Here is a 12,537-nt window from a genome sequence, read left to right on the forward strand (position 1 = left end):
AGATCAGAGCCAGCCTCAGCAACTTAGCAAGGCCCTAAGCATTTCAGTAGGAAGCTGTCTCAAAATAAAAATTAAAAAGGGCTGGGCATGTGCCTCTGTGGTTCAGCGCCCCTGGGTTCAATCCTGGTACCAACAAACAAAAAGACCCACAAAAGCTACTCGAAAGGCTGGGATTTCAGCTTGGGGTAGAACATGAGCCTGGAAGGCCCTGGGCTCTGGGTCCACCCATAGGTCTGCAACCAGACAACCAAACAGCAAGGAGAGTGGGAGGAAGAAAAGGGAGAGAGCTCTCCAGAAGGACACTTGGAGAGCAGTTTTGGGGTTTCAGAACCCCATTCTTTCTCTTCTAAGTGGGCCCATAAACATTGGCTTCCTAGGTAGTGATGGCAGGTTGGGGCTTTTGCTTGTGGGGGGCAACTACTTTCTCAGTGTTCTCTTCTGCCTTGTTTTCTTTTTCTTTTTTATTTATTTATTTTTGGTACCGGGGATTGAACCCAGGGGCATTTAACCACTGAGCCACATCCTCAGCTCTTTTTAATTTTTAATTTTATTTTTTTGTGGTGCTGGGGATTGAACCCAGGGCCTTGTACATCTGAGGCACGTACTCTACCAACTGAGCTCTATCCTCAGCCCTTATTTATTTATTTATTTAATTTCTCACTAAGTTACTTAGGGTTTCACTAAATGGCTGAGGCTGGCCTCAAACTTGCAATCCTCCTGCCTCATCCTTCTGAGTCACTGGGATCACGGGTGTGCACCACCATGCCTTGCGCTCCAAAGGGTGAATGATGTCGGTAAACTTAACTGTACCTGTGGGGCTGTCAAAAGGCCCAAGTGAGTTATGGCTCCTACCTGGCTTGTGCCAGGCAGTTTGGAGGCTGTTGGCACCCGTGGTTTCGGCCCTGTGCCTGGGCTGTGTTCACACAGGACTGGGGAGGCCCCTGGGCCAGGCAGGAGATGAGGAAAGGACCTGTGTCCAGTGAGGCTCAGACAGTGGCCCAGGATGCCAGATGGCTCTCTGTCACCCTGTATGGGGCCTGGGCCAAAGGGGTCTTCCTGGCAGTGCCTGGGCTGCCCTTGGGTGCCCCTGCTGCTGAGGGTCTTCCCCAGGACTCCTCCCTCAGGGCCTGTTCCTACTGTCCTCTAAGAAAGCCCCCAACAACTCTTCTTCCCAAAGTCTTCTCTGTGCAGGGTTGAAGGATGTTGGGCCAGTGTCGTCCACAGGCCACGGGCCTGCGTGATGTGCCCATTACTGGCTGCCCGATGCCCACCTTGGGCCCTGGGAGCTGAATCGGTCATGGCTGTCAAACTTGCCCCAGAGAACCGAGGAGAGCTGTAGGCAGGGCCACGGCCTTGGCATGTGGCCTCCTGCTCCTCCTGGGGAGGACACCTGTCCCCCTAAAGTCAGAGACCTGGGGAGAAGGAGGCGAGGACGTGGGTCTGGGGCTGTGGAGGGGGATCTGGGATGGGGTGGAGGAGAACGGGAGGGACGGGTGAGAAGCAGGCCCCGAGAGGAAGCAGGTTGTCCCAGGCCTCCCCAGGCTTGTCCTAGCTCCTGATGGCCCCGCAGAGGGGAAGAACTGGGGTCAGAGCCCCAGGACTTGGGTGTGCTCAGCACCACAGTCTCCTCCTCAGACTAAGGACTTTGGTTTCCTCCTCGGTTGAAAGGGAACCTGCAAACAGCGCTCCTCAGACACTGTGAGGCCGAAGTTGACGCCCAGAGAGCCATTCCAGTGAGTTCCAGACCCAGGAGGGGCCCATCAAGAATCCATCCCGTCTCTTAGCATCTCAAGAGAGCAGGTTAGCAGGGAGGGAGGGCAAGGTGAGCTGCCTAGAGGGAGGTGCCTCCCCCACCCTGAGCCAAGGAGGGCCCCCAACCCCAGATGGACTTGCTCTGCAGAGCTGGCCTGGGAAGAGCGTCTCCCGAGGCACAAAGGTGAATCTGCCATCTGTCCCCTGGTCCTGCCCTGGGATCACGCAGAAAATTGCCATCCTGAGCACGTCCCTGATCCTCTGGAGGAGGCCTTCCCTGCAGGATACCAGAACCCACCGGCTGCACCGGGTCGGGAGGCCTGGAGAAGAGGGGTAAGGAGCCCACTTCCGTGGTCACACACCATTGCGTCTGCTGATTTTTGTTTTCTGTTTTGTTCTTCTTTTTTAAACAAGAGACAAGAATTATTCCTGTAATTGTCTTAAAGGTTAAAATATTATGACAGCTCCCTGATTGGGCTGTTGGGAGAATTCAGTGAGCGGGGGCTCTGGGGAGCAGCAGTGAGGCGTTGAGAGTTTTCTGATGGTGCGAGAGGAGACGGCGGCCCTTCTGCCACGGGCTCCTCTGCCTCGGTGGACCCCCGGGGAACTGTTGGGCCCCTCGACTCGTCACTTGTCAAATCCTGGCTACTGGCAGTCTGCACACACCAGAGCCTCACCCGTCCCCCAGGGAGGCCCTGTTTACATTTTGACGGAACACAGGAGTCCTTTGGGGGCTCAATTCTGATCAGAATATTCTAGCCGTCTGAACCCCCAGGCTCATGGCCCGGCGAGGATTGGACCCCAGGGCAGCCCACCGCCCCTCTTCTTTGCTGCCCTTCTCAGCCACGTCCCAGGTTCTGTGCTAGGGGCTTTGGGTACCCCGACTTTGCAAACTTAGCAGCACTCAGAGGCCTGGGATGGCCACAAGAGTGGAATCCAACCTGGGTGCTGGCCATAGAGGCCCTCGAGACACCCTAACTTCCCTGGTGCAGGCACCCAGGATATTGGGGAATCAAAGTCACTTTTAAGTTTGACGAGGCAGGGCCAGGGTGTAGCTAGGCAAGTGCGAGGCCCTGGGGTTCATCCCAGCAGCACCACAGAGCTGTTCCATAATGTAAATGCCACGTCAGACTCCGGAGTTTCCCGAGACCCAAGAGCAGCAGCAACTAGACACCAGGGGTCTCTGGAGAGACCCTCATAGCGGTATGGGAAGGAACCCCTCGATCAAGTCGCGGAGACTGTGGGGAAGATGCTGGGCCCAGAGCTGGGGAGACGTGTGAGCTCCCTCCGCAGCTCGGGCTGGCGTGTCACTGGGGAGAGTGCCAGGCACCGCCTCCAGGCAGGGTGGTCTGTAGCCGAAGGGCTGCTCCGGGCTTTTTCTTTGAGGAGGGAAAAGCTCATCTCACTATCTGAAGCCGCAATTGGAATTCACGGTTCCCTCCCTGCTACCCGCTGGGCTAGTGTGAAAGTGTCTGGAACGGTGGGCTTGACCTGGGGAGCGGCGACGCTGTGGGGTGCTAGGAGTCTGGTGCCTGCTTCCTCAGGCGCAGCCCTGAGAGATGGGGAATCTGGCTTTAGGGTCTTAGGGGTCTTAGACCTGCAGTGGCCCTGCAGACCGCCCCTTGCCACTTAGGGCTCACTCCCCACACTCACTCTTTGAACAACTAGAAGGGCTTCAATGACCAAAAGTGTGGTTTGGTGGCCTGGGGAGACTGGAAAGGAGAAACATGGAGGTCCCAGGACCCACGGTAATGTCCAACTGTGAGGGTGACTGTAACAGTAACAACCTGGTGGTGCCGGGGATCACCGTGGACCCTTGCTGAGGTGCGCCACGCACCTGTGCCGCGGTGCACCCGGTTCATGCTCTGTGCCGCGGTGCACCGTGGATCCGTGCCGCGATGTACCGCTGCCTCAGTACACCGTGGACCTGTGCTGCAGTGTACTGTGGGGACGTGCCACGGTACACCGTGGACCTGTGCTGTGGCAGTGGGGCCATGCCGCGCTGCCCTGTGGAGCCGTGCCGCGGTGTCCCGTGGAGCCGTGCCGCGGTGTCCCGTGGAGCCGTGCCGCGGTGTCCCGTGGAGCCGTGCCGCGGTGTCCCGTGGAGCCGTGCCGCGGTGTCCCGTGGAACCGTGCCGCGGTGTCCCGTGGAGCTGTGCCACCGTGTCCCGTGGAGCCGTGCCGTGGGTCACCAGCAGAACTTGTCAGCTCACGGCGTGGCGCAGGCTGTCCTATCATTATTCATGGTGTCGCCGTGTCTTGGCTTCCCATTATGGGCTGTGCTCTGGTACCCACACGTGGCTCGAGTTGTCTGGTTAAATTTGGCAGTTTCAGGATCCCCCAAGATCTCCAACAGCTCTGAGCCCAGATTGGGTGGTGAGGTGGCTCAGAAGTAAAGAGGACTTTTATGACCCAGACCTCAAATAGGGGAGGGAACTGCAAAGTTTGCAAAACTGTGTGAGGCATTTCCTCAGCCGTGGTTCACCAGTGGCCTGTGGTTCACCAGTGGCCTGTGGTTTGCCCGCGGCCCGCGGTTTGCGGTACCACGGTCCTGTGCATCCACCAGCAAAGCTTACTGGGTTTCCTCCCTGCTGCAGCTCGGCCTGAGTGTGCTTTCAGTGCACGGCGTACCACGTGCTCACCAGCACTCACCGGGGTTCATTCACATCGCTACTCCCCGGAGTGGTATGCGGGTGTTCCCCACATTGAGGTGATTGATTTTGCCAAAATGACTTTCCTTGCAGACACTAAATGTCCGTATCTGCTCTGTGCCTCTCCCACCAGGGAATGGAGGCATTAGAATAATAGCAAGGACTACCCCTCCCCAGGGTGACCTTGGTAAATCATATCCTTACAACAGCTCTTTACACCCTGTTTCTTTAAGAAAAGAAAGACCTAGAGGCTTTCCGGGTTCGGGAGGAGCTTCCTTGCTCTTATTGTTTTGCAAATGGCTCTCTCTGTCTGAGGCCTGAGCAGCTGGGCTGGTGGAGTACCTTCTCCCCGTGCTGTGCTGTGCGGGGGTTCAAGGAATTAAGTTTTGGGGTATTTAAGGAGATTTGGCACCTGTGGCTTCATGCTAAGATGCTAGCTACTGGTTGGACCAAGAGAATCCTACTACCGAGCTGGGATTTGCCACGCACAGTGTCCACGATTCACCGTGGCGGTCCACGGTCCGTGTGTGTGCGTGCTCTAATTTGCCACGGACCTCTTTGGCCTCCTGCCTGGTTCTTGCTGAGAGGCAGGTGATTTACCACCATTCATCACTGATGGCAACTAACTAAATGGGTCTGGGGATCCTCAGATGTGGTTCCTGCCTGGTATCTTTATGAAATGATGCCAAGGGTAATTTTGTGGCAACTCTGTGCACCCCCTCGAGTATTTGCTGAAATTGTGCAGTGGGAATTGCTCCAGACCTTCACCCTAACTTAGGTAAATTGTTACAGGACTGAAAACCCACTTTTTCCAAGAGTGTGCCTGTGACCCCCATTCTTTGCTTGGATGATGTTTGTGGACAAGGCCCAGTCAATGAGTGGGAGATGCCAGGTGGTGTTCCACAAAACCAAAGAACTCAAGTCGCATGTCCTAGCATGGTTGAAGGGAATAAATAAAATACATTTTATGGCCTTGTTCCTAAAAATACTGAGTGTTTTGCTACCAATTTTTCTCAGAAACCACGAAATTCCACGTGGATGGCCACGTGGCTTTTTTTTTTTAACCCAGAGGTGCTTTACCATCGAGCCACGTCCCCACGGTCTTTGTAAGTTGCTGAAGGTGTGAGCCCTAGCCCACGCTGACTTTTTGTCATGTCTGGGAGGACACGGAAACCAGCGTGGCTTTGCTTGGGTTGCTTCCACGTGGGCGAGGGGAGCAGCCCACTTGGGCTGAGGGGAGTACAAAGAGCAGTCCACCCCTTAGAGCTGTTCCTTACAGCCTATGCAGGACTGTTCTGTTTCTTTAAGAAGAGAAAAATACTCCGGAGGTGAAAGATCAATCTGCCTGGAGGCTCTAGGAACCGTGCCGCCCCCCACGTGGCAGCAGCCCTAGCTCTGCCACGACTCTCCCGGCAGAGGCCCCCAGCACCTGGAGGCTGGGCTGGCGGGAATAAAAATAAAATTAAACCTGCTGTAACCTTCTCTAAAAGAGACTTTCAGGTCTGGGGGCTAAATATTGAATTTGGGGGACCCTGGGAGAGGTTTGGTGTCTGTACTTCACCCCAAGATTGCTTGGTCCAAAATGCAGGGTGTGCTGCTGGGGAGCTTGAGAAGCAGGCAATGTTTATGCTTCAGGTTCTAATTAGTAATTGCTGTTGGGGTCTGTGAGAAGTGACTTCTCTTGTTAGTCTGAGTCATGCCAGTTGCCCGCGGTCCGCCATTTAACTGCGGTCCGCCAATTACCTATGGTCCACGTTCGCGGCAGACGGCCAGTTGCCTGGCCCGCCAATTACCCGTGGTGGCGGGCCCACGGCCTGCCAGCTGCCAGGGCCCACCAATGGCCCACGACCTGCCATTGGCCCACGGCCCGCCAGTTGCCCGTGGTCTCTCTCCTGTACCATAATTCCGTGGTGCTGTAACTGACCACAGCCTGTCTGCCCCTTTGGCTTCCCAGCCGCACTTTGGCCAGATGCAGTTCTCTGCAATGTAGATTCCTGTGATCACCCCGATTTGTCAAGGTTTGTGATTTCACGGGTCTGTGAGCCTCAGACAACAGGTTATCTCTGGTCCTCCGGCACTTCACGCATGTCTTTATTTAGTGGAAGACACACAAAACAGCTACTGAAAGGCCTGTGCCCTTCACCTCCCCCACCTGAAAATCTGCATTTCAAGAGAAATCTCAGCCTGTTGACTAGCCCATCCTCCTCCCCGGCTCTCAGTTCCCAGCATAGAAGCCAGAACCTCAGCCCAGGAAATCCCTGCTGGAGGCGGGTGGGGGTGGTGCAGTTCCAGCCGGGGCGGGCGGCTGCGCACGTCCCCCCTCAGGAAACGGCTCTCCCGAGCTGTCTGCCTGGAGGGGCCCAAGTGTGGTCCTAGCATTGTGTGTGAGGCCGGCTTGGCGTCCGCTGTCTGCAGGTACAGCTGCTTCAATCAGCACACAGGGTCGCGCCACGTGTGGACGCACACGTGGACGCAGATATGTGCACACATATGCTTCTGTTTGGGGCAACTCTATCCCCAGGAGACGGACCTTGATTATTTCCTGGCTCCACGGGTGCTTAGGCTCAAGCCCTGTCTTGTGACAAAAATGACAGCAGATTTTGTCCCATGATTGAAACAAGGAAAGGAAGTGTCTGAGTGATTAGACCCTAGTCTAATTGCCTCTGCCTTTTGATCTTTAGCCTTTGACCTTTGCCAGTGATGCCAGAGACTGTGCAGGACTCTGCATGATAGGGCCCAGCCCCCACGGGATCCCCAGGCCCCAGCACTGGGGGCCCCTTGTCCTGTCTACTCAAGCCAGTGACTTTCCTGAGAACAGCAAGGAGAAAGGCCTGAGTGACAACGAACGTGGCCAAGTCTCTGGACCTCGTTGAACCTGGGGGTGGGCATCTGTAACAGTGGGAAATGGAAACTTTGTTGGGCAGGATTTGGAGACAAAAGGAAGACTCCAATACCAAATTACAGTTCTTCAAAATCGTAATAAATAGTAAGAAGCAGCTCTGTACGGTTTTCTAGGACCCCAGAAAAATCCCTGCTCCGGTCCTGATGGGATGTAGGCTCCTTTGTGTGCCCCGGGAAGCCACGTGGAAACTGCCATGCAGGGTGGTGTCTATTTAGCCCTCAAAGTGAATGCAACAAGTCCCCCACTCTGGGGAGAGGGTGGTCTTGGGTCCTGGTGGCTGCTCCCTGCTGGGGAGGTTCTGTTCCTTTAAGAAGGGGAAGAATTCTCCTGCACTTGAATTTTCAGGCCCCCATCAGGTCTTGCAAGTTTGCAAAATGATTGTGTCTGTGGTGGGGGATGGGTGAGGCCAAGAGCCTGCCCAGCCCCTGCCCTGCACAGCCTTGAGGACTCAGGAAGGGACTTGAGGTCTCTGAGTTTCAGAGGAGGCTCAGTACTGGCATAGTCTTCCCCAAGGGGCACTTCTTCGTGGCGGACCTTGCTACTCTGAGCTGGTGTACAGAGGGCTTTGGGGTGCACACGTGTGTGACGGTGTCTTTGAAAATAGGCCAACTGCGAATGAGTGATTGCAAACCATCTCTGAGCCTTGAGTGGTGCAGTAATGTGGCTGGGGCTAAGTGGCTTGCCAGTTTGCCACGCTGTGGCGTGGCGAGAGCCTTCATGGCTGCCACAGGGCCACGTGTGGTGGTGTTTTCGTGTGCACAATGACACACAGTGTGCCCTCAGCACCGTGGGCCAGGTGCCCTCCTGCACTCGACCACACCCGGGGACCATGGCCTTGTGTCTGGGACAGTGATGACGTGGTGTGCTCCACCAGGGCTTCAGGACGTTGTGCTCCTCCTCGGTGGGTGCTGGAGAGTGGGCCTTTATTCCAGGGTCAACTTGAGCGGTGATTTCTCCATCATCCACAAGCTAAGTAAACCGGGGGACGATGGCCCGGGGGGCTTCCCCATGCCCCTTTCCTGAGCTAGGAGGGTGGGTAGGTCTCATTTCATCTAGAGTGGCATTCTGGGGTTGGAAAGTGTGTTAGTGAAACACCAGGCCAGAAACCGTGGTGCTTCGCATCTTCACACACCGTGCTTCTGCAGGAATCATTTCTAGAGAGGAAATGGCTGAACTGAGACTCGTGTGCATTTAAACATTTGGTCTATGTTGCCAGATTGCCCTCCTGAGAAGTCAAGCCCGTTTAGACTGCAGACATAATATAAAGTCAATGAGAGCCGCTGCATGGGGTAGGGTGGTGTTTTAATGGTATATCTCTGAATAGTCGAGCCAAAGAATCCAGATCTTAAAAAATAAGACAAAAGGCTGCAGGACATTCAACATGGTTCACAAGAAGCCAGTACCCTCTTGGCTCTCTGTCAATGCCCTACAGAGTGAGGCTGCCCCTGGGCCCCAGCCTCCTGCCTGGAGGTTGGGATTGAGAGATGGATCTTCACCAAGCTGAACCTGGGTCTAAAGCAAAGCCTGGTTGCAGAGTGTGAATTTTGGTGGGATGGATGGGAGCTTTTGCTTTATTTAAAGGGAACTTGCGTTCCCATGTGAAGATCTGGATCTCAGAGAATATGGCTTGGCCTCCATGTTCTGTTCAGCATAGACTTGCACTTGGGGGGTGGCTGGGCGGCCTGAGCTGAGATCCTGGTTCAGAGGCCCCGCCCAGCCTGCCAGGAATGCGGCTGTGGGAAGAGGCCATCCTGCCTGACTCCCGGGCCTCTGCAGCAGATGTTGGAATCATTCAATCTTGTTTCTGCCTCCCACCACCTCCCCCAGGGTTGGAGCGGCGGGCACAGCCTTACCTCCGCCATCTGGAAGCATGGTGTTGACTTCTGCCAGGCACCCCATAGCCCCGAACCACACAGCCAAGGGCAGCCCGAGTGGGGACCCTTGCAGAAGAACAGCACCAAGAGGGGTCTGTGTGTTCCTACAGCCAGCGCTCGATCCCCTCAGCCACCCTCCTCTCCCCTCTGCCTGTGCCCACTCTCACCCGGGCTTTCTTTCCAGCCTGGTAGGAGAGAGAAGCCTGCACAAGGGCCCCGGCCATTTCCCGACTTCCCCAGTGGGCCTCCTCAGAGTTCTCCCTCCACCCCAGGGTCCTGACTTGGGCAGGGAAAAGGCCAGCTGGGCAGGGTGTGTGTGGGCCCTGCAGGGAGCCCCAGAGCAGGGGCTGGGACATACACTGAAGCCTTTCAAGGATAGCTCTGCTGGGCAGCGGACAGTTTTGCTTGGATCTCTGAGGCGGCCACGTGGCCATACGTTCAACGTTCTGAGATGCCTGTGCCCTGAGCCAGCCAGAAAGTGACTTACAGCGGAAAACAGGATTTGAATGACTTCTGCTCTGGGGAGGCCCCTCAGTATAAACAGAGAGAATTTCTGGGAAATGTACATAAAGCCAGGCTTTCGGGAAAGGACGTGGGCCCAGGTTCCTGATACTCCCACCCCGGCCAAGATGCCAGCCTTTCATGGGCATCCCAGCCCCCTACTGGGCTCGCCCTCCTGGTTAAATGACAATTTCCCACTTGTTGATTCACCCTCCTGGGGAGGTGGGTTGCACTCACTTACAGAGGCTGGACGGAGCCAGCTGCCCACCTGAGATCCAGCAGAGGCACTCAGAGCGGAGCCCTGCGCACAGTAGGAGCACGGACAGCTCTCTGTTGGCCCTGAGAATTTTTTTTTGATTTTTTTTTTTTTTTTGGTGGGGGTGCTGCCCCATTCTCTGTCATCTTATCCCAGACACCTAGAGCAGGGGGCCTCCAGCCCTCAGTGAGTTCCTTGAGCTGAATGAAGGAAGGCACTGTATTCGCCTTTAAAGTTGACTGACTATGCAAAAGTGAACTGTGAAAAAGCTCAGCTGGTGGATTTAGGGGCAGCCAGTTCTGAGGGTGCCAGTCCTGGCTCAGTGATTGGCTCAGAGAGAGCCTCTACTTCTCCAGCTGCCAGGGACGCTGACCATCGAGGTCCATTTTCATATGGATAATGCAGGAGTTTTTTGTTTGTTTGTTTGTTTTTGTGTTTTAAGTCTATTATATTCTGTGTTCAGAGCAAACTGGTGGCATGAATATTAATTTTCATCTTTTTGCAGAGGGGACACCCAGGCTCAGCCAAATGAAGCAGCATCCTCAGAGAGCTAGGTCCCACCTTATTGACCTACCTGCCCTGGGGCAGGGTTGGGAGCTGGTGGGAGTGGGCAGCCTTCCGGAGGCGGCCTGTGTTTGCTCAGTGCTATCGTCAGATGCGAGGGCAGCTCCGTTTACCCAAAGGCAGGCGCCTTTAAACTCATCCTTTCCGCAAACACCTAAAGGGTATGTTGAACATTGAAGTCGTGTCTCAGAGGGTGCGGCGTTTGCACAGCATAAACCTGGGCATCTTAGTAGACAGGGGCAAAGCACAGAGACCCCAAGTGACCTGTGGCATTCTGGAATGACCCTCAGCATCCCTCAGTCAGGCCTAGTGGCCCAGGGTGGTCAAGTCACGCCGCCTGGGAGGACATGCAGCTTTGGGGTGGGCTTCAAGATGTGTCTGCAGGATAGCAATAAACATATGTGTGTCCGAGGTCAGCAGGGAAGGAGAGTGGGCTAGCTTTGGACTCTCTGCCACTCTCCTGACCCTGGGATTCTGGGCAGGGCTGGTGGTGGAGGGCCCAGAGGCGCACCGTTCTTATTCTTGACTGCCAGGCCCAGATGTGTCATTTCGTCCAGGAGGGCTTGGTAAAGATTCCATGCTCTGCATCCTTGGGGGGAAAGGAGGCATCTCTGGATTGCCCTCCCTGGAGGCAGCATCTTGAGCTAGAAAGGTGGCACTTGGGTCAGTGGGGTACTGGTACCCAAGCACTTCTCTGAGGGCTTCGCACACACACCTCACTTAGCCATCTCAACAGCTCTGGAGGACAGCACTGATCATGCCCATTGTACAGATAGGGAAGCCCAGGTCCACAGAGCTGGAAGGAACCCAGCCAGAGTCGAGCTGCAACTCACTGAGGTCATCAGAATGCCCACCAGCTTGCCTGACCTCAGAGCCTGAGTTCTCACCCACTGTCTTTTGTTTTGTTTTCAGTTTTGGGAATCGCTGCACAAAACCAGGGCCTCAAGCGGGCTGAGCAACGTGGCACTCCACCGCTGAGCACGCCCCAGACCTGGGACTTCTGTTCCCATCTGGAAGATGTTTTCCCACTGAGCTTACAGACTTTCTTGCAGACCCCAGGCTCTGGGACAAGAGGAGGTCCTGACTAGGAAGAGAGTCTAGCCACACACTTCTGGTGGGTGGCTATGGTAGGTGGCCACTGAGAGTCCACCAGGCTGAGCTGAGGAGCCTGGGTGGGGAGGCTGCTTCTCCTTTCTCTCCAGGATGGTGGAGGCTGGCAGGGCCCATCCCCAAGACTGCAGGCTGGAGCAGTTTGCACAGGAAATTTGGAGAGAAAGACCTTGGAAGTCATCCCACCGATGTTTGAAGGGAAGGGAGCTGTCAGGGGCAGGGCACGGATGATACTGTTTGCTCATTGACCTAGCTGGTATGTAGGATTAACTTTTTAAAAAATTATAACAGTGCTGGGTGCGGTGCTGTGCACCATTAGTCCCTGCTACTCATGAGGCTGAGGCAGGAAGATGGCTACGGCCCAGGAATTTGAAGACTGGGCAACATGGAGTAACCTCATCTCAGAGAAAAAAAGCATGGGTATATATACTTTTTTTTATATATGAAAACTATACATATAATATATATATACACGAAAATATACTTATGCTTCTTAGAAAGTCATTGCTAACAACATGGGAAACGGCAAGGTCTCTTCGCTCAGCCTTCCAGCATTCAGCTGTGGATACGGGGTGTGTGTAACTAACTGAGTGGGTTCAGTGGACACACATTCTTTCCCCCATTTAGTCTCTGATGAGGGAGGCAGTTAACCCCATTGTATGGATGGAGGTTCAGAGAAGTTCAGCCACCACCCCAACAGTTACACAGGTAGCCAGTGAATTTACACCTAGATCTGACCTTATGATCTCAGGTGTGAACCCTAAGCCGCCAGGCAGGACTGCTGGTCTACCTGCATACTGGGAAGAAAATCAGTAATGGACATTGGCCACCTTGAGCTTCCTCGAATCAGGTATGTGGCTTGTTGTCACCAACTCCAGCAGCGGGCCCTTCTCGAGTGTAGCCCCCGCTGCTGTGCTCCTGCTGCCC

The sequence above is a fragment of the Ictidomys tridecemlineatus genome, chromosome 5, assembly GCF_052094955.1.
Source record: "Ictidomys tridecemlineatus isolate mIctTri1 chromosome 5, mIctTri1.hap1, whole genome shotgun sequence".
Classification (NCBI taxonomy): Eukaryota; Metazoa; Chordata; class Mammalia; order Rodentia; family Sciuridae; genus Ictidomys; species Ictidomys tridecemlineatus.